Source organism: Macrotis lagotis, chromosome 1, assembly GCF_037893015.1.
Source record: "Macrotis lagotis isolate mMagLag1 chromosome 1, bilby.v1.9.chrom.fasta, whole genome shotgun sequence".
Lineage (NCBI taxonomy): Eukaryota > Metazoa > Chordata > Mammalia > Peramelemorphia > Peramelidae > Macrotis > Macrotis lagotis.
The window spans coordinates 81,688,768-81,707,772 of record NC_133658.1 but is presented as its reverse complement, the minus strand read 5'-3'; the positions used below and the strand labels follow the sequence as shown (position 1 = coordinate 81,707,772).

At 35.0% G+C, this 19,005-nt stretch overlaps 1 protein-coding gene across 3 annotated transcripts in view; it reads right to left on the bottom strand.

Moving 5' to 3' along the window:
- WWOX (WW domain containing oxidoreductase) overlaps nucleotides 1-19,005 on the bottom strand; it is a 1,413,871-nt gene that overhangs the window by 1,371,057 nt on the left and 23,809 nt on the right. The gene's annotated exons all lie outside the window — the stretch shown is intronic.

The window sequence follows — 19,005 nt, the reverse complement described above, 5'->3', positions numbered from 1 at the left end:
GAACCAGGAATACATAGTAATAACAGTACTGGGCAAGCATCAACTATGATAAATTCAACTTTTCTCAGTAATACAATGATCAAGACAATTAAAAAAAAGGCATTCACATCCAGAGAAAGAACTATAGAATCTGAATGCAGATGAAAGTATTCTATTTTCACTTTTTTTTGTTTCTGTAGTTTTTCCCTTTTCCATGTCCTTCACGACATGAATAATGTGAAAAAAATGCTTACAAATTGCATAAGTATAACCCATATCAGATTGTTTGCTCTCTTGATGAAGATGAACAGGAGAGTTGGAGGGGAAAAAATGTGGAGAAAAAAATCTTATAAAATAAATGCTGAAAATTATCTTTACATATAAATGAAAGAAAAATATTAATTAGGGGAAAACTCTCTTATTAAATGTCAACTACAAACAAGGCACTATTTTATAGGTGAGAAGTGAGACTCAAAGAGATGAAATGAATACCCCAGAATCACACTGTTAATAATAACTAGAATTCAGATCTCTTGGCTGATTCTCTTTCTTCTTCATTTTTGCCTGGAAAGTACTAAAAAGCTAAATTCCAATATGGAAATGTTCTGAGAAATTATTGTGTGCACGAGATGGCCATGACAGAAGATTTCTACTACTGAATATAACAGAAAGTCATGTTAACAATCATAACATTAAGTGAACAAATATCAATTTCAACAAAAAATGAAAAGAAGTGTGATAGGTCATTTTTAAAAGTACATTTTTCTCAATGCTTTCCTTAATATGCATTTTTTTTTTGTTTTTGCAAGGCAATGGGGTTAAGTGAGTTGCCCAAAGTCAAACAGTTACGTAAGAGAGGCTGCATTTAAACTCAGGTCCTCCTGACTCCAGGGCCAATGCTGTATCCACTGTACCACCTTGCTGACCCCTTAATATGTATTTTTAAAATCAACTATATTTTTTTTCCTTAATAGAAGCTTTTTAAAACTAGTTTTTTTTCCTACCTGGCAGTAATACACATGACAAAAGAGAAGAAAAACATTCAAAATACTAACTCTGATGCACAAGATGAAACATTTCATAAAATGTTAAAGCTTGAACCCCAGAGATGACTATACACATGAAGTAGGGGGAAAGTGCAACCTCCATAGGCTTCAAATGACTCACTTTTTAAAAAAACATATGATAGAAGACCATCACAAAAGTTCCTTCTTGCTCTCCATCTATGAATTCTATATCTCGTCCAAGATTATACCACTCATAAGGTTAGAGATATACTCAGAATCCAGATCTCAACAAAATAATTTAGTAAACACATACTAAATGTGCATGATGTACATACAAGGCTCTGTGCTAAGTTCCATGACCACCAAGATGAAAAGTAACAGTATCCTATCATCAAGAAATTTTGAATATATTAGGAGATATGACATATACACATAGAAGTACAATAAAATATCATGGGTCAAAGTGAAGATACAGAAAAATGCTTTAGGATAATTTGAGCAAGAAGCAAACACGAGAGGGTTGATGGCAGGGCAGCCAATCACTCAATGAACAATTATTAATTAAGCACTCTCCGCCAGACAATATCTAAGCACTAGGAGACAGAGAAAGGCAAAAATATGGACTCTCAACTCAAGAAGGACATATTCTAGGGGGGGAAAAACAGGCAAACTCTAGAACTCCAAGATATAAAGAGAGTACATGGAAGGTAATCTCACTAATGAAGAAAGATCTGGGGAAACCATCTTAGAGAAGATAGGATTTGAGCTGAATTTTGAAAGAAGCTAATAAAGTCAGGAAATGAGGAAAGAGAATGCTTGGCATGGGTAAAAGTCATCGAGAAAGTACAGAGTCAGGAGTTAGCACTGACCTTCTTAACTGCTGTATCACAGACTAAGAAGATCAGAAAGGTAGGGCTTTAAATGACAATCCAATGATTTTTATATATGAACCTGAAGGTAATAAGGAGCCACTTGAGTCTGCCTAGGTAGGGAAAAGGTGAGTCAACATGATAAGAGCTATGCTTTAAGGAAGATTACTGTGGAGTCATATTTGAGAGAGAGGGAGGAAGGTGTCAAAGGAAAAAAAGGAATTTCAAAAGGAAAACATGAAGTATAGAATACAGGAACATATATAGGTAGGAAAGCAGAGGAGGAGATCCTAGAACAGTTAGCAGTTCAGTTTCCCTGAAATATAGAATTATGATGGGGAATAATATGAAATTAGTCTAAAAGTTGGCTTAAATCTGATTGTAGAAGTTCTTAAAAATGAGACTGAGTTCTTTGTGTAGTTTATCTCAAATTCTTCATACCTTGCTGCCTCCCTTGGGAAAAAAAAATCACTCACAGACAACTTAATGAATACTATGATAAGTTCGTTGTATGAGGAAGAATTAAGGAGCTAAAAAAGTTGGTCCAAAAATTCTGTAGAAACTTGATCCAGGGGCAGCTAGGTGGAGTAGTGGATAAAGCACCAGCCCTGGAGTCAGGGGTACCTGGGTTCAAATCCGGTCTCAGACACTTAATAATTACCTAGCTGTGTGGCCTTGAGCAAGCCACTTAACCCCATTTGCCTTGCAAAAACCTAAAAAAAAAACCTTGCATCAAGCTTAATTCAGCTAAGTATCAATTATCTATAGAACAATACTTCAAGACAACCAGTCAAGATAGCAGAGAAAAAGGAAACAGCTTGGCTCTTCCCAACAACTACTCTGACCCAGATCTAAGGAGAGTTCCAGAATAAGGACTGATAGGAAAATCACAAAAGAGTACATAGACATATTCCCAGGAGGAGATTAAGAGTTAAAGTCACTCAGCCATCCTGTCACTGACATAAGAACTGAGTTAAGTAGAGCATACTAAAGAGAAAACTTAGAATGTAGCTAGAAGATTGACACATGTCTATGTTCCAGGGCCCATGGGCCTGGGGTTGAGGACTGGGCCTTGACCATGGGCAGAACAAATGGTAGTTATGGGATGTTCACCCCAGAGAAGGGGCAGATTTGGCACTTCGTTCATGTCTTGTACTACTTGAAGAATACAACATTCAACAACTGTAGAACAGGCAACAAGACCCTAGAACATGGCAGACCACAGTCAAACAAAGCCCCAATATTTCCTCCAGAAATAAGTAGATACTAGCACTAAGGCAAAGTCTCAATACTTTAAGAATAAGTAGACCAAAAAAAAAGATACTTATTATAAAACTAATTATGGTACCCAAGACACAAATCTGTAAGGCAAGAATAACTCAAAATAATCCAAATAACCTAAATAATCTAAATAAATCCAAATAATCTAAAAGCAAAGCTTCAAATTAAAATACAGCTTGGCAACAAAGTCAACCAGAATTCAATTTTTTGAAATAATATAAATAAAATGAAAGCACCAGAGAAAAGACTTGGAAAAACCTGGAGGACAACTAACAGTTCAGTATAAGAGGTACAATAACTTTCGAAGATTAAGCTCTGTGAAAATTAGAATAAACCAAAAATGTTGATGACTCCCTAAGAAAATAAGAAATATTAAAAAATCGAAAGCCTGGGTGAAAAAAATGAGAGAAAACACAAGATATTTCATTAAAAACAACTGACCTTGTCACAAAAATATCAATCAGATATCATTTAAAGATCAGTGGAACACCTGATAACTATGACTGAAAAAAGAGAAGAATGTTATATCATTTTCAAGAAAAAATTAAATAAAACTAGCCAAATCTATTAGACCTAGACAAAAAAAAATAAAAACTGAAAGAATCCAACTATTATTTCCCCTAAATGAAAATTCCCAGGACTTTTAGAGCCAAAATTCAGAGGTTGCAGGTCAAAGAAAAAATACTAAAAGCAATCAGAAAGAATTCAATTATCAGGGAGAAACAGAATTTTTAAAAGTTGGTAGCTTCTACTACAAAGGAGAAAAGGATTTAGAATATGATTCCAAAAAGGCAAAACATAAAGGCCAAGAATGACTCATCAAGAAAAACTCAGTACAATCGTATAAATATAAAAAGGACTTCTATTAAACATGGGACTTCTAAGCAATCTTTATTAAGAGACCAGAATTGTGTAGAAACTTTGAAATATAAACACCATAGTAAAGAAAAGCATGAAAGGATAAATAAAACAGAGCAGTCTCCGGAAACAATACAAGTAAAACATTGTTTAAATTCTAATGGAGAGAGAAAATACAAGTGCCTCCTCAGAATCTTAAAGTCATCAAGGTTCAGTAGAGGAAGTTAATCAGGCCACAGTGTGTTTTTATTATATTTTGATTATCTTCAGAAAAGAAAGGGAAAGGAATACAATGGAAAAGAGAGAGAATGAGAGAGAGAGAGAGAGAGAGAGAGAGAGAGAGAGACAGAGACAGAGACAGAGACAGGACCTTAATATTCCACATAATCAAGTTGTATAAGAAGACTATACAAATAAAGGGGGGGGTGAAAGTCACATGAACCTCACCCTTATCTGAATGATGCTTCAACTCAACAGAGCAATGAGAAAGGGAGTATGAGATGAAATAACAGCTAGAATAAGGAAGGGATCCATCAAAGTTTGTAGATTATGAAAATGATGTTTTTCATTTATTCTCAAAGGAGACCATGACATCAGGGAGGTGATGTCATGACAAAAATGTGAATTGGACTTGAGTGGGGGGGGGTGCTGTACTAAGTCACCAGACTCACTTTCTCCTCGAGAACCATCAGGGTGACCAGATATAGATCAGGACGACTGGAGATTGTCCTGGATTTGAGGTAATCGTGGTTAAGCAACTTGCCCAAGGTCACCCAGCTAGTATCAAGTGTCTGAGACCAGATTTGAATGCAGGTCCTCCTGACTCCAAGACTGGTACTCTGCCCAGAGCACTATAATGATTAGGAGACTGGAGGGACTTACCCTTGTGATAGGGGTCTAAAGAGAGAGAGAGAAGAGAGAAGGGATGGGAAGGGAAAGAAAAGAAAGGAGAAAGGGAGAAGAGAAAAGAGAAGCAGGGAGCAGAAGTAGATTGTATCAAGTCTATCATCTCCCACCATTCTACTCTCCATAAAAAGGGGATGGGGAACAAAGAAAGGGAAAAAGATAAAAGAATAATATAGAAGAAAATATACATTTGACAATCATAACTGTTAATGTGGATGGAATGAACTGAAATATAAAACAAAAGATAGCAGAATGAATTAGAAAGTATCATCCAACAGTATGTTATATACAAGAAATTCACCTGAAACTTGAGGATTCACATCAACTTAAAAGTAAAAGGCCAGGGCAAATAATTTAGCTGAGATAGCACTCAAGTCAGACAAGGTTATAGTAAAAATAGTTGATTAAAAGAGATATATACCAAAAAACTACATTGTGCTGAAACATACCATAACTAATGATCACAAATTAACAAATGGCAAACCACATATATACTTTTTTTAAAAAACTAAATAAGTTGCAATGGAAAAAAGTAAAATTTAATGGTACAGGAGCGCAATGTACCCCTTTTCAGACTAGATAAATCTAACCAAGAAGAAACAAACAAAAAAAAAAAAAGATGAAACTAGAATAGAATTTTGGAAAAGGCAGATATTATAGAGCTCAGGAAATTAATGAATAGGAATAAAAAAGAATATACCTATTCATTTCTATGCATAGAATCATCATAAAAAACAAACTATATCTGGGCATAAAAATCTCACAAAAATATTGACAGAAATTATTAAATAGATCATTAATAATAAATATCAAGTATATCAATACACTGTTTTAAAAGGATTAAAAATTAATTGAATGGAAAAATAACTCAATTCTAAAAAATTTGGTGGTCCCCAAAATAAATAACATATAATCTTGTTAAAAATAAAAACAACTATGAGACATCATGCCAAAATTTTTGAGCTATAGCCTAAGAAGCTCTCCTCAGAAGGAAAAAAAACCTAGAAAACCAACAAAGTTCTAATCCTAGTTAAACATTAAAAATATAAATTATGAGGCTCAAAAAAAGAGATTTATAAAATTAAAAGAAAAAATAAATCACTGGATTGGTAAATAATATTAGGAGCTGATTTTTTTCAACTTTACAAAGCAAATAAACTATTAACTGATTGCTTTTTTAAGGAAAATCAAATTGTCAATGTCAAAAATTAAAAAAAGAAAATTCACAATAAAGAAATATCTTACTTAACTATATGCCAATAAAACTGATAACCTCAATGAAGTAGATGAATAATTACAAAAATATACAATGCCCAAATTAACAGAACAGAAATAGAGAATTTAAATTACAACATCTCAAAAGAAAAAATAAACATAAATGAGCTCCCAAATGAAATAACCCCTGCAAGACCAGAAAAATTTACAAGCAAATTCTATCAAACATTCAAAGCACAATTCCAATACTATAATAGATTATTTACAAAAACAGGAAAAGAAAGGATTTTTTCAAATTCTTTCTACTATAAAAATAGGGTGTTGATGCCTAAATCAATGAGAATTGAAACAGAGGGAAAAAACAAACTACTATCTCTACTGAGCATGTATGCAAAAATTTTTAATTAAATAATAGCAAAGAGAATCTTTTGGAAGAGATTCAATGCACGATTCATTACAAATCGGAAACTGCAATAGTAAAGGTAGGAAAAAAGTAACTGTAGCTAAAGCATTGAAATTCTATTCTTTAATCCTGAGATACAGCTATTACAAAACAGTCTTAAGTGCCCTAGATATCCTCTCTTGAAAGCAGGGAATAGTGGGAGAACTATAATACTGAAACTGTCTAACATTATATGTGTTTCACATGCATAAAAATTGCAAGTTAAGAACTGATGCTGTGCAAGATGAGCAGAACCAGAAAAACACTGTACACCCAAACAGCAACATAGGGGTGATGATCAACCTTGATGGACTTGCTCATTCCATTAGTGCAACAACCAGGGACAATTTGGGGCTGTCTGCAATGGAGAATACCAACTGTATCCAGAGAAAGAACTGTGGAGTTTGAACAAAGACCAAGGACTATTACCTTTAATTTAGGGGGGGAAAAAACCTGATATCTTATTGTCTGATCTTGCTATCTCATGCCTTATTTTTCTTCCTTAAGGATATGATTTCCTCTTTCATCCCATTCAACTGAGATCAATGTATACCATGGAAACAATGTAAAGACTAACAGAATGCCTTCTGTGGGGAGGGGGGAGAAGGAAGGAACAATGGGAGAAAATTGTAAAACTCAAAATAAATAAAATCTTTCTTAAAAAAAACTGCAGGGGGCGGCTAGGTGGCGCAGTGGATAAAGCACCAGCACTGGAGTCAGGAGTACCTGGGTTCAAATCCGGTCTCAGACACTTAATAATTACCTAGCTGTGTGACCTTGGGCAAGCCACTTAACCCCATGTGCCTTGCAAAAAAAACCTAAAAAAAATTGCAAGGGGGTGGCTAGGTGGTGCAGTGGATAGAACATCAGCCCTGGAGTCAGGAGTACCTGGGTTCAAATCCAGCCTCTAACACTTAATAATTACCTAGCTTTGTGGCCTTGGGCAAGCCACTTAACCCCATTGCCTAGCAAAAACCTAAAAAAAAAAAAATTGCAAGTTAAGCAAATTGAGAAATGATGCTATAATCTCTCAAGACTTGAACTTAATGACAAGATTGAATTTTTATTTTAAGAAACAGAAGTTTCACTTTTAAGATGTCAGTCTAAGAGAGAAGGAAATAGTTTTCAGATTAATTATAATACTGTAAACAAGGTAGTACTAAAGGATTTAATGTAATTATTAATAAATCAATAAATGTTCAAGAATTCCAAAATCATCAGAACACACCAGTGAATAGAACAAAAGTAAGTAATAGCAGTATAATTTAAAAATGAAAGAATGAGAACTGGGGGGTTGTGAGAGGAAAGGTTTTGTATTATAACTAGAGATTTATTGACTGAACTGAACTATCCATGAAGCCAGGGTGAGATGCCACTCTTCTAAATACTAATATGATACTTTTCAAAATATATGTATGTGATAAATGCAAACTGAAACAACTACATTTGCCATTTTGTGAGATGCCCAGACTATGCTCACTTCTGCTCCAGCTCTATAGCACCTGGCAGGAGCTTTCCCACTCTGGACTCAGGTCAGGCCCAGGCTTCATTCTTCAGACTTCTCCCATTCTGCCCCAGCAGCCTTACTATCCCTTTCCTTCTACAACCTCTTTCCAGTTCCCTTTCATGTGTTGCCTTCTCTCATTGGAAGTTAAGTTCCTTGAGGGTAGAGGTGATCTTTTAAAACAGTATTTGAAAGGGTGGCTAGGTGGTACAGTGGATAGAGCACTGGCCCTGGAGTCAGGAGTACCTAAGTTCAAATCTGGCCTCAGACACTTAATAATTACCTAGCTGTGTGGCCTTGGGCAAGCCACTTAAGCTAATTCATTGCCTTGCCAAAAAAACCTAATAAAAAAAAACAGTTTTTGATCAGACTGCTTGCTATCCTTGGTTTGGGAGAGAAAAACGTGGGTGGGAGAAAATTTTACAAAATGTTGAAAATTATCTCTACATTTAATTAGATGAATGAATGGATGTATCTGTAGCACTGACAGTTCAGTTTTTAGCACTGTGTTCTGTGTTCATGGTACATAATAAGCACTGAAACTCTATCAATCTATTTAGTCCAAATTTTAGTTTGTTTTTGAAAGAATCCAATAAAATTGAGTCAAGCACAATTTAAAAAGTGACATTCTTTAAAAAGTACTAAGAGTTACTAGTACATGAAAAGAGATCTTATCCAGACAAGCATAAAACAAAAAATAAATTGATAAATATAAAAGTGCTTTGTAAATCTTATCAATAGATCAACTACCATTCATATACCAACTGTGCCGGTGCTTGGCACTGTGGGTAAGAACTGGAAGTGGAAGGAAAGGTAAAGGTGTCCCTGATCTCATGGAGAGCACTGTCTAATGAGAGATATGGATATGGACTAGTGAAAATTTAGGAATAGTATCAGAGGGAAGGCACTAAAATTGAGGAAGACTAGAAAAGGTTGATGAGACATTAGATCAAGATGTCAGAGGCAGGTGGAGATTAGAGACTGGAAGTCAGCAGGAAAGGTTGGGACTGGATAACGAGACCCCAGTATTGTGAGCACAGAGATTGTAAGTATGAGATGGCTAAAGATTCAGCCAAAGAGACAGAGAAGGAACAGTCAGACAGGGAAAGGAAAACTCAGAGAGAGCAGTGGTATGAAAACCTAGAGAGGACAGACTATCCAGAAGAGGGTGATCCATGCTGTCAAAGGCTACAGAGAAGTCAAGAAAGATAAGGATTACGAAAAGTTGATTAGATAGAGATCATTAGTAACTTTGGAGAGAGTACTGTATAGATATAACTTTTTTTTGATCAGTGTACTCTAAAATTTTATACATTAAAATTGAAAATGTGCTTCCTGGATCATTAAAAATAAGAATATCGGGGCAGCTAGGTGGTGCAGTGGATCTAGAGCACTGGCCCTGGAGTCAGGAGGACCTGATTTCAAATCCAACCTTAGACACTTAATAACTTCCTAGCTGTATGACCTTGGGCAAGTCACATAACCCCATTGTCTTAAATAAATAAAAAATAAATTTAAAAAAATAAGAATATTATTTGCCTCATTTAGATTTTTGTGCAGAAAGATATATTACGAAAGGTGATGCTGTTCTTAGGGCTAATGAGAAACAATAAATTTAGGCTAGTAACTTCTGAATAGTAACTTACAAACAATCAGCTTATCCTTAAAAGAGCTATAAAGGTAAAGCTTTCCAAATAACACCTTGAAAAATGCTGAAAAAAAAATCTTGCAATGTTAAAAATATATTTAACCTTTTAAAAATACAAAGTATAGAAGCAAGACTAGAAAGATAAGAGTATAATATATATATATTATAATATATATTGAATGCTTTGAGGAGAAAGGGAATAGATTTGAGGCAAATTTGAGGCATTGTTTTGAGGTAAATTTATTTTTTTACCCAAAATGTTTAGTAAGATGGCTTCAAATTTTAGTGGCACAGTCAAAACAAGATTTAACTTTCTTTAAACTTTAATGTTCATAGCACTGGCTATTTAAATACGATTCTTATTTAAGTGGATAGAAATCTGGCTTCAAAGCCAGGAAGACCATGTGAGGCCCTTGAGCTTGTCACTCATCTTCTCAGTGTTCTAGGAAATTCTGTAAGGCTCTAAGCTGCAGAGAAAGCACTAACCCACACCGAATTGGTATATTACATTTTCAACCCATGACAATGACATCACAAGTCCTACTCCTATGCCTTTCTCTTTAGTGAGAGCAAATGTTTCACGTGCATTCTTAAGTTAACAGCACCCATTTTTACCAACAACTATATAAGACCCTCACTAAAAAATCTTAACTCCTATCATAAACAAAAAGTATTAATATATAATTACATTTATTTACAATAAATCATATACAACCAGGAAACTTCTTAAAAATCAACTTCTCAATACATCAAGGTATTTCAATATGAATTCTAAATAGAACTGTTCATATTTTTAAACTTTCCAACTTTCACTATGTTAAAAAAAAATCAGTTTTGGCAGAACAAAACCAATTATACCATAAAAGCATATGTCCTTGTATAATGTGGCAGAATATTGTGAAAGCTGAATATTTTGTATCTTTTTACAAAGTGGATCATCTTACCCTTGCTACTTAATACCAAAAAAAAGGAAACAAAATAAAAAACCTGCACTAATCACATTTTCTCTGTTATTCACTTTCCAAGACCCTAAAATGCTTTTTAGTAAAATATACTATTCATACACAAACACAAACACACACACACACACACACACACACACACACACGAAGAAAAGAACTATATTAAGCTTTCTCCTCTTTTGTTTAATTATTTCAAAAGGCAACAGAGCCCTCTAGTGGAGAAATAGCAATAAAAAATATTAAGATGATTATGGGTAAAAGCTTTTTTTATTGTCACTAAAATTCCATATATTTCTGGGTTAAAGGGTAAAAGGGAGTGCTAAATACAAAATTAATTTTATTCAGTGTAATCACAGTTCTAACAAATAACTAGTTTTTCAAGGCTTACATTAAGTTATAAAATTAGTTCAGGGCTAATTGGATTGCCTAAGTGCTGACAAACCATTTTTTTAATACTATTTTGATAACAGGAGTTTAAAAATGCTTGACTGAGAAAATGCTTTGATCATTTTAAAATATGCCATACTATGAACAAATCTGTTACAAAAACAATAGGGTTTGCTGCCATCCTCAAAAAAATAGAATTTATTTTCATGTTAGGAATTAAAAGAACTATAATAAAACTTCCATCATATTTAATGCATTCTCTATAACTGATTTATAGAAAGATATAGATGAGAACTGTGCAAAATCAGAAGTAGTGGAGGAATTCTAATGTAGAACATCTACTATGCATTACATTATAAATAATGTAACTCAGTTCATAGATTCACCTGTATTTCTAAGGTTTTTGCATGATATACAAAATACATTTTAAAAATTATTAATGACATGTGAAGAGACTGCAAAAAAAAGTTTAAAAATTTGAATTTTCTGCATAATAAACTTTTTTCTCCTCCAAATCTCCTATTTGATACAACAGGAGCATGAAATTTATGATTTAAATAAGATCTATAAATGACATTTCCAATTTCACATATCTTAGCTCATCAAATGATCTATACATTGAAGTAAATAAAACATTCATTAAAAAACAACTACAGGTTCCAATTTATTAAAATAATTTTTTCTTTAAAGATGCACAATATTCACTTTGCTTCCAAGGCAGTACTTCTCAAATTGTTTAATAACATCTCAATGTTTTTCCAGATATGTCATAGAATCCTCGAGAAAAAAAAATCTAAATTATTTTCATTCACTTGAATTTTTTTAAATTTCTTATATTTAATATTCTCATTTTGTACAAATAATGTTTTTTATACATTAATAAAATATTCTTGTTTAAGAGTAAACAAAATACCTCCTTCCCCCCAAAAAATAGACTCACTTGAGCGATAAAGCAAAGGGGAGAGAGAAAAATTAAAATTAAAAAAAAATAATAGTGATAATTGTAGGTATAGCCAGGTGGTGCAATGGATGGAGCACCAGCCCTGGAGCCAGGAGCACCTGAGCCCATATCCGGCCGGAACCCAACAATCACCCAGCTGTGTGATATTCAAGCCACCCCAACCCCACTGCCCTGCAAAAACCATTAAAAAAAGGGGGGGAAAACCAAAAATAAAATAAAATAGTAATAACAGTAGGGGCAGCTGGGTGGCAGACAGAGCATTGGCCCTTGAGCCAGGAGCACCCGGATCCAAATCCGGCCTCAGACACCCAACGATCACCCTGCTATGCGGCCCCAGGCAGGCCACCCAGTTCCATTTGCCCTGCACCTCCCAAAAAAAAAAATAATAATAATAAAAATGTGCTTCAGTCTTTGTTCCAACTCCAACAACTCAGTTGCGGGTGGATCACATTCTTTATGATAAGTCCATCACAAAAGTTAACTTCCATATTTTTCCACCATTGCCATTGCTGATCACAACTGCCTCCTTTTGTAATTCTCCACTACCATGTACTATATTTTCTCTCTCCTTTCACTCTGATTCTGCTGTAGGGTCACTGAGTGGCGCAGCAAACAGATCCCCCACCCTGGGGCCAAGAGGCCCCAAGCCCCCATACCACCCCTTAGGCCCAGCATCCACCTGGCCCTATGGTCCCGGACAGGCCATCCAATCCCAGCCCCTTGCAAGAAGTAAAAAAAAGAAAATGTGTTATATCTGACCACTCTCCCCCCTGGTCCATCCTCTCCTCCTTCATTCACATCCCCACCCCTTCCTCCTGTCCCCCCCTCCTTCTTACTCCAGATGTCTATACCCCATTGAGTACATATGCTGTTTCCTCTCCTAGCCACCTCTGATGAGAGCGAAGATTCCCTCATTCCCCCTTGCCTTCCCCCTTCCATATCAATGCAATAGCTCAATGTAATAAAGAAAAATCTTATTATATGAAATACCTTGGCCTATTCCCCCCCCTTTCCTTTTTCTTTCTCCCATTACATCCCTTTTTTCTATTGACTCCATTTTTACACCATTTTATTTTCAAATTCAGCTTTCTCCTGTGCTTCAACTATAAAAGCTCCTTCTACCTGCTCTATTAACTGAGGAGGTTCATATGAGTATTATCAGTGTCATTTTCCTATACAGGAATACATGGCAGTTCATCATCATTAAGTCCCTCATATTTTCCCTTTCTCCTCCAATCTCCATGCTTCACCTGAGTCCTGTATTTGAAGATCAAACCTTCTGTTCAGCTCTGGCCATTCCAACAGGAAAATTTGAAATTCCCCTGGTTCATTGAAAGTCCATCTTTTTCCCTGGAAGAGGACATTCAGTTTTGCTGGATAGCCGATTCTCGGTTGCATTCTAAGCTCTTTTGCCTTCCAGTATATTATATTCCAAGCCCTACGAGCTTTTAATGTAGTTGCTGCTAAGTCCTGTGTGATCCTGACTGCAGCTCCATGATATCTGAATTGTGTCCTTCTGGCTGCTTGTAATATTTTCTCTTTGACTTGGGAGCTCTGGAACTTGGTTGTGCCCTGGGGCTACCTCCCAGAGGCTGAAATTCTTTCACTCTGGCGGGCCACCCCACTAGCAGGCCACCCCTCCGACCCCGGGGAGCAGAGCCTTTCTGCTCTTTTCCAGGTTACTTTGAGTAGAACTGCCTCACTGGGTCCCTCTGTGGGTTTTGTCTCTCGAAAATTTAGTTAAGAGTCCTTAGTTTCGAAGATTTATGAGAGAGCGCCTAAGACAAGATCCGCTCTTGTGGCCATCTTGGCTCCACCCCCCAGTTAACTCTCACTTGAATTTTTAATACAGTTGTAGAGCTGTGAACTGACACAACCATTCTGGAAAACAATTTGAAATTAGTTTAAGAAAGTAATTAAAATATTGATAGACTTTGCCTGGAGATTCCAATGTTAACCATGTGACCCAAGGAGGTCAATGGATAAAAAGAAATGCCTCATATATACAAAAATAGCTATAGTCAAATTTTTTGTAGAAGCAAAAAACTAGAAATAAAATACTCACTGCCTGAAGCCAATTAAGGTATAAGAATGCAATGCAAAAGAACATGTTGAATACAGAGAAGCCTGCATGGCAAAACTTGAATAAATTAAATCAAAGTGAAGTATAGAAAATAGAAGAAAATAATATACACATATAATACAATTATGACAGTGGGAACAACAACAACAATCAAAACTGAACACTGTGAAATTATAATGTCCGCTTGGTCTCAAAAAAGAAAAATGAGAAACAACTACCTGACCTTCTTTGCAGAGATAGGATATTCTGAGTGTAAGAAATGGCATTTAATGTCAGGCTTTTACAATGCATTGGTTAGTATAAATTTGTAGTATAAATGTAAAAAAAGTTTTTTAACTTTCTTATTCCTTATAAAGGATTGCTCTCAGTGAGGAGGAGAGGACAGGAAAATATTAGAATTTTTAGAATATTTCTAAGTGATGTAAAAAACAAAGAGTATCAACAAAAATTTATTTTAACAAATATATATATATATTGTGTGTGTGTGTGTGTGTGTGTGTGTGTGTGTGTGTGTGCGTGTGTGTGTTTCTCAGGTTTACTGCTTGCTTCTGGCTTAATACTGTATTGTTAATTTAGAGAAGGAGATGGAAAGGGGAGAAGGGAAATAGCACAGTTCCAAAAACAAGTTGGAAATAACTATTTTAAAGGTAGAAATAGCTGCTCCCCCACCTCAATGTACTGCATTTTCTTAATAAGGTTTTTAAAAGAAAGAACAAATTCCCTATTCCCACAAGCTTTAGAAATGAGTACCATCAATATCTAGAATCATAAGTTATTAATATTCAAAGTATACCATTTTGTCAGTATGAAGAAATCCCAGTTTAGGACTGCCTCTAACAACCTATATTGAGGACTCAGGAGATAGCATTTATGTTACTCTTTAAATCTGCTAAAAGACTTCACAAATATAATTTCATTTGAGCTTTATAAGTAGTTACTCATATTGAAAGGAAATACAGGCTTCAATACTCTTGTGACATATAAGGAAACTGAGTCTCACAAAAGCTAAGTGATTTTCCAATTACAATGAAGCTCTTCCTGACCCTGTGTCCAGCCTGCTATCCACAATTTCAGACTGCTTCCAAAGATAATAATAGCTATCGCTTATATTGTTTTGAGGTTTTATAAAACCAATACTGAGATTAAAGCAATTAGTGACTTACAGTCACACAACTAATCTGTGTCAAAAGCAACATTTGAATCCAGATTTCTCTGACTCCAAAGCTAGAATCTAATGTAGTATAATTATTCTATATAGGCTATTAATGCAAATGGAGAAAAAAATGATGGTTGACTCAACTTCATTTCTCTCTCTAATCAGATTCCAGTAAACATCTGGCCAGTCTGAGTTTCTTTTGGTATATCCTGTCCAAAAGAGTTCATGATGAGTGATTCTGAAGTAAGGAATAATGGCATACTTAGGATGGGGTTGGTAGAGATCTCTAGCTATATTTGAGAAAGATAAACAGGGAAATTGAGGAAAAATGAAATCATTAATTAGAAGAAATAAGGCTTAAAAAACATCTAAAGAATGAGATAGGAAGAAAATTATTGTCAAAATCATGGAATACAGGGAAGACACGAATATTCAGTCCCTAAGATTAATGAAAGCATAAGGAAAATATGGTAACATGCTATGTTTAAATTGAAATTCTAACATGGAATCTTAGTGATTTGAAATTAAGCTCTGAAGATGGTCACCAATTTCCTAAAACCCTGACTACTAATTTCAACACAGTGCTCTTGGGGATACATTACTGAAATGAAAATCTATAAATTTTTCTGAAAAACTCAGAAAGGCACTATTTTCTCCCTTACTTTTTTTTAATGAAGATAGGATATGAGGATGACTATTTTTAATAACATTATTTCTAATATCAAAAGGCCTATTTTTTTTAAGTTTTTGCAAGGTAATGGGGTTAAGTGGCTTGCCCAAAGCCACACAGCTAGGTAATTACTAAGCGTCTGAGCCTGGATTTAAACTCAGGTACTCCTACCTCAAGGGCCGGTGCTCTATCCACTGCGCCATCTAGCCACCCCCCAAAAGGCCTATTATTAAAAACACAAGGAATCAACAGCAGTAAAATATGTTAAACATATAAAAATGACTGCATTTCAGTGGTATAGACTAAGCTGACTTACTTATATTAATATGAGTTTGATTTTTTTTCCATAAGTCTTCAGGGTCAAAATCAAAGTCAGACTTGTCTATTTAACTCCAATTATTTTTCTAAGCCCACATTCAAAAGGTAAAAGGAATTTTTATCATGACTAAATTATGAAATGATTTAGGAGTAAAGTTTTTAATGACTATTAGATTTTTCAGGTTTACTATCCATGGAATAACAATCCTAGAGCTAGAAGTGAACTTACAGGTCAACCAGTCCAAACTCTGTCTGACCCCTATCACCTCCTAAAAGATCAGGCTGTACTTGAAGACCTCACTGCCAGGTACCTCATCACCTTTTCAATAAATAAAAGTTTCATCTTTGGAACTTAGATTAGAATTATAGAATGTGGAAGCAGGTCAAATTGGAAAAGCAATTTAAAAAATTTACTATGACACCTGAGAAGTGTTAAAATAATTTGAATTAAAAATAAATATGATCCTATAATAAAGCCTCTGTTTCCCCCTATTTTGGGGTGCTAGAATTTAGAAATGCCCTTAACATAAGTATCTTTTACCTCAAAAACACAAAATACTTTTAGTCACTACCATAGCAATTAACAAACAAAGACACTTTTAGAACTAATGTAGCTCACCATAACTTCAGGGAAAGTATAGCTACCTACAGACTGGACAGAAATTCACACTAAACCATTTGTGATATTGTTCAATTAATCAGTCGTGTGTTGTTATTGTCCTAGGTTTTTCTTGGCAAGGAGTGCTTTGCCATCTTTTCCAGTGGATTGAAGCAAACAGAGATTAAGTGACTTGCCCAGTGTCATACAGCTAGAAGTGTCTGGGTCATAGATGATCTCAGGTCTTTCTGACTCTAGACCCAGTGCTCTATCTAGTGAACCATCTAGCTCTCCAAAATTTTTCTATACTTATAACAAAATTCATTAATTGGAAATTTTTTTAAGAAAGTTTTCATGATAGGAAAATTCCATTTTGGCAATCTGTATCCCTAAACTTAGTAATGAAATTCCTGGATAACATTTGTTATTTTCATAATCTGGAAGTTATTTAGATTTATTTCTTCCCTGACCTATCAGGTTTCTAACTCCAAATAATGCTACAAAAAAATAAACTTATACTTTCTGCTCAAGGTTATTAAATCACATAACTGTAACACCAGTATTTGAGGGTACAGTTGGTTGGAAAATATACATCATTGCTCTCTTCTCCCTACCCACTTTGTCCAAAGCTATGTGATCATCAGAATCAATCAACCAGCCAATCAATAAAGACATGCTCATAAAACCCATAGGAGGTAATGAGGTTACCAAGAATAAGAGTAGAGAAAGAGAAGTGGAACCTGGAGAGAACATTAAGGAACACTCAAAGTTAGGGATATAATATTGATGAGGAATCTGAAAAAAAGCATTTATACGGAGAGATTATCCAAAAGGGAAGAGGAGCAAACAGTATCATACATTAGAAAGGTCAAGAGGATAAGAACTGAGAAAGAAAATAATGGGTTATTTTAATTTTTACAAACCTCTTCAAGTCAAAACTAAAGGAACCATATAGAGTGATTACAGCTAAGTTCACAAGGAAAAAAAAGAACTATACATCTTCCTCCAGGAAAGGTAAAAAACCTTATCAAATGATACCTGAGAACTTTTAACACTTAAAATAATTGTTCATCACCTCACTCCTTCCCCTCCAAATGTTTGGCAGCAATAAAAGTAAGAAAACTCACAGATTTATGCCTAGTCCTGGCCCTAAGTAGAGACTCCAGAACTTAATTTCATTCTGTCTACAAATTCATTTGAAGGAAGCTCATTCTCAAAGCAGATGATATTAATACAAGTCCTACTTTATAGAAACTATAAAACTGGTGGGTTTTTTTTTTAGGTTTTTGCAAGGCAAATGGGGTTAAGTGGCTTGCCCAAGGACACACGGCTAGGTAATTAAGTGTCTGAGACCGGATTTGAACCCAGGTACTCCTGACTCCAAGGCCGGTGCTTTATCCACTACGCCACCTAGCCACCCCCAAAACTGGTGATTTTTACAACCATCCAAAAATACCCTGAAGTAAATAAATAAAAAAAAAGCTCTTGGTTCAAAGACCAATACTTCATAACAAAAATTTAACTAATGATTTTTAAAGCAAAATTAGGTCCAAGGAGAATAAATCATAGGATTTGGGTGTGAAGGATCCTTAGGAGAGTTACAGATGTGATACTTGGCCTTAGTTCTCTAAAAAGACAATAACATTCAAAAGGTGATACCAAGACAAGCAAATGAAATGGATTTAAGTGAAGGGTTGCAGTACTAAGTCATCAGCTTCACTTTCTCCTCCAGAGCCTTCTGGATGCAATGGATAAATCAGGATGACTGAAGATGGCCCTGGATGTTAGGCAACTGGGGTTACGTGACTTGCCCAAGGTCCCACAGCTAGTACTTGTACTTGTACAGCTAGTACTTGTACTTTTTTTTTTTTTAACAGATGAAGATACTGATGCTCATGGAAGAAAATGACTTACTAAAAGTTATGCTGAATTAGGCTAAATGGCTGGGAATTTTTAAATGTTATCTCCTGACTCCTAATAACAGGTTTCTTTCCAACACTACCAAGAGAGTGGCAATAACTAACATTAAATAAGGAAGTGAATTTGGTGGGTAAAGGAAAAAAACAGTATTCCTCAAGTTTTACCAAAAATAAATTCTTATCCCAAAGAAAAACAGTGATCTTTTCAAATAATTCTTATTATTGGAGGAAAACTAAGGCCA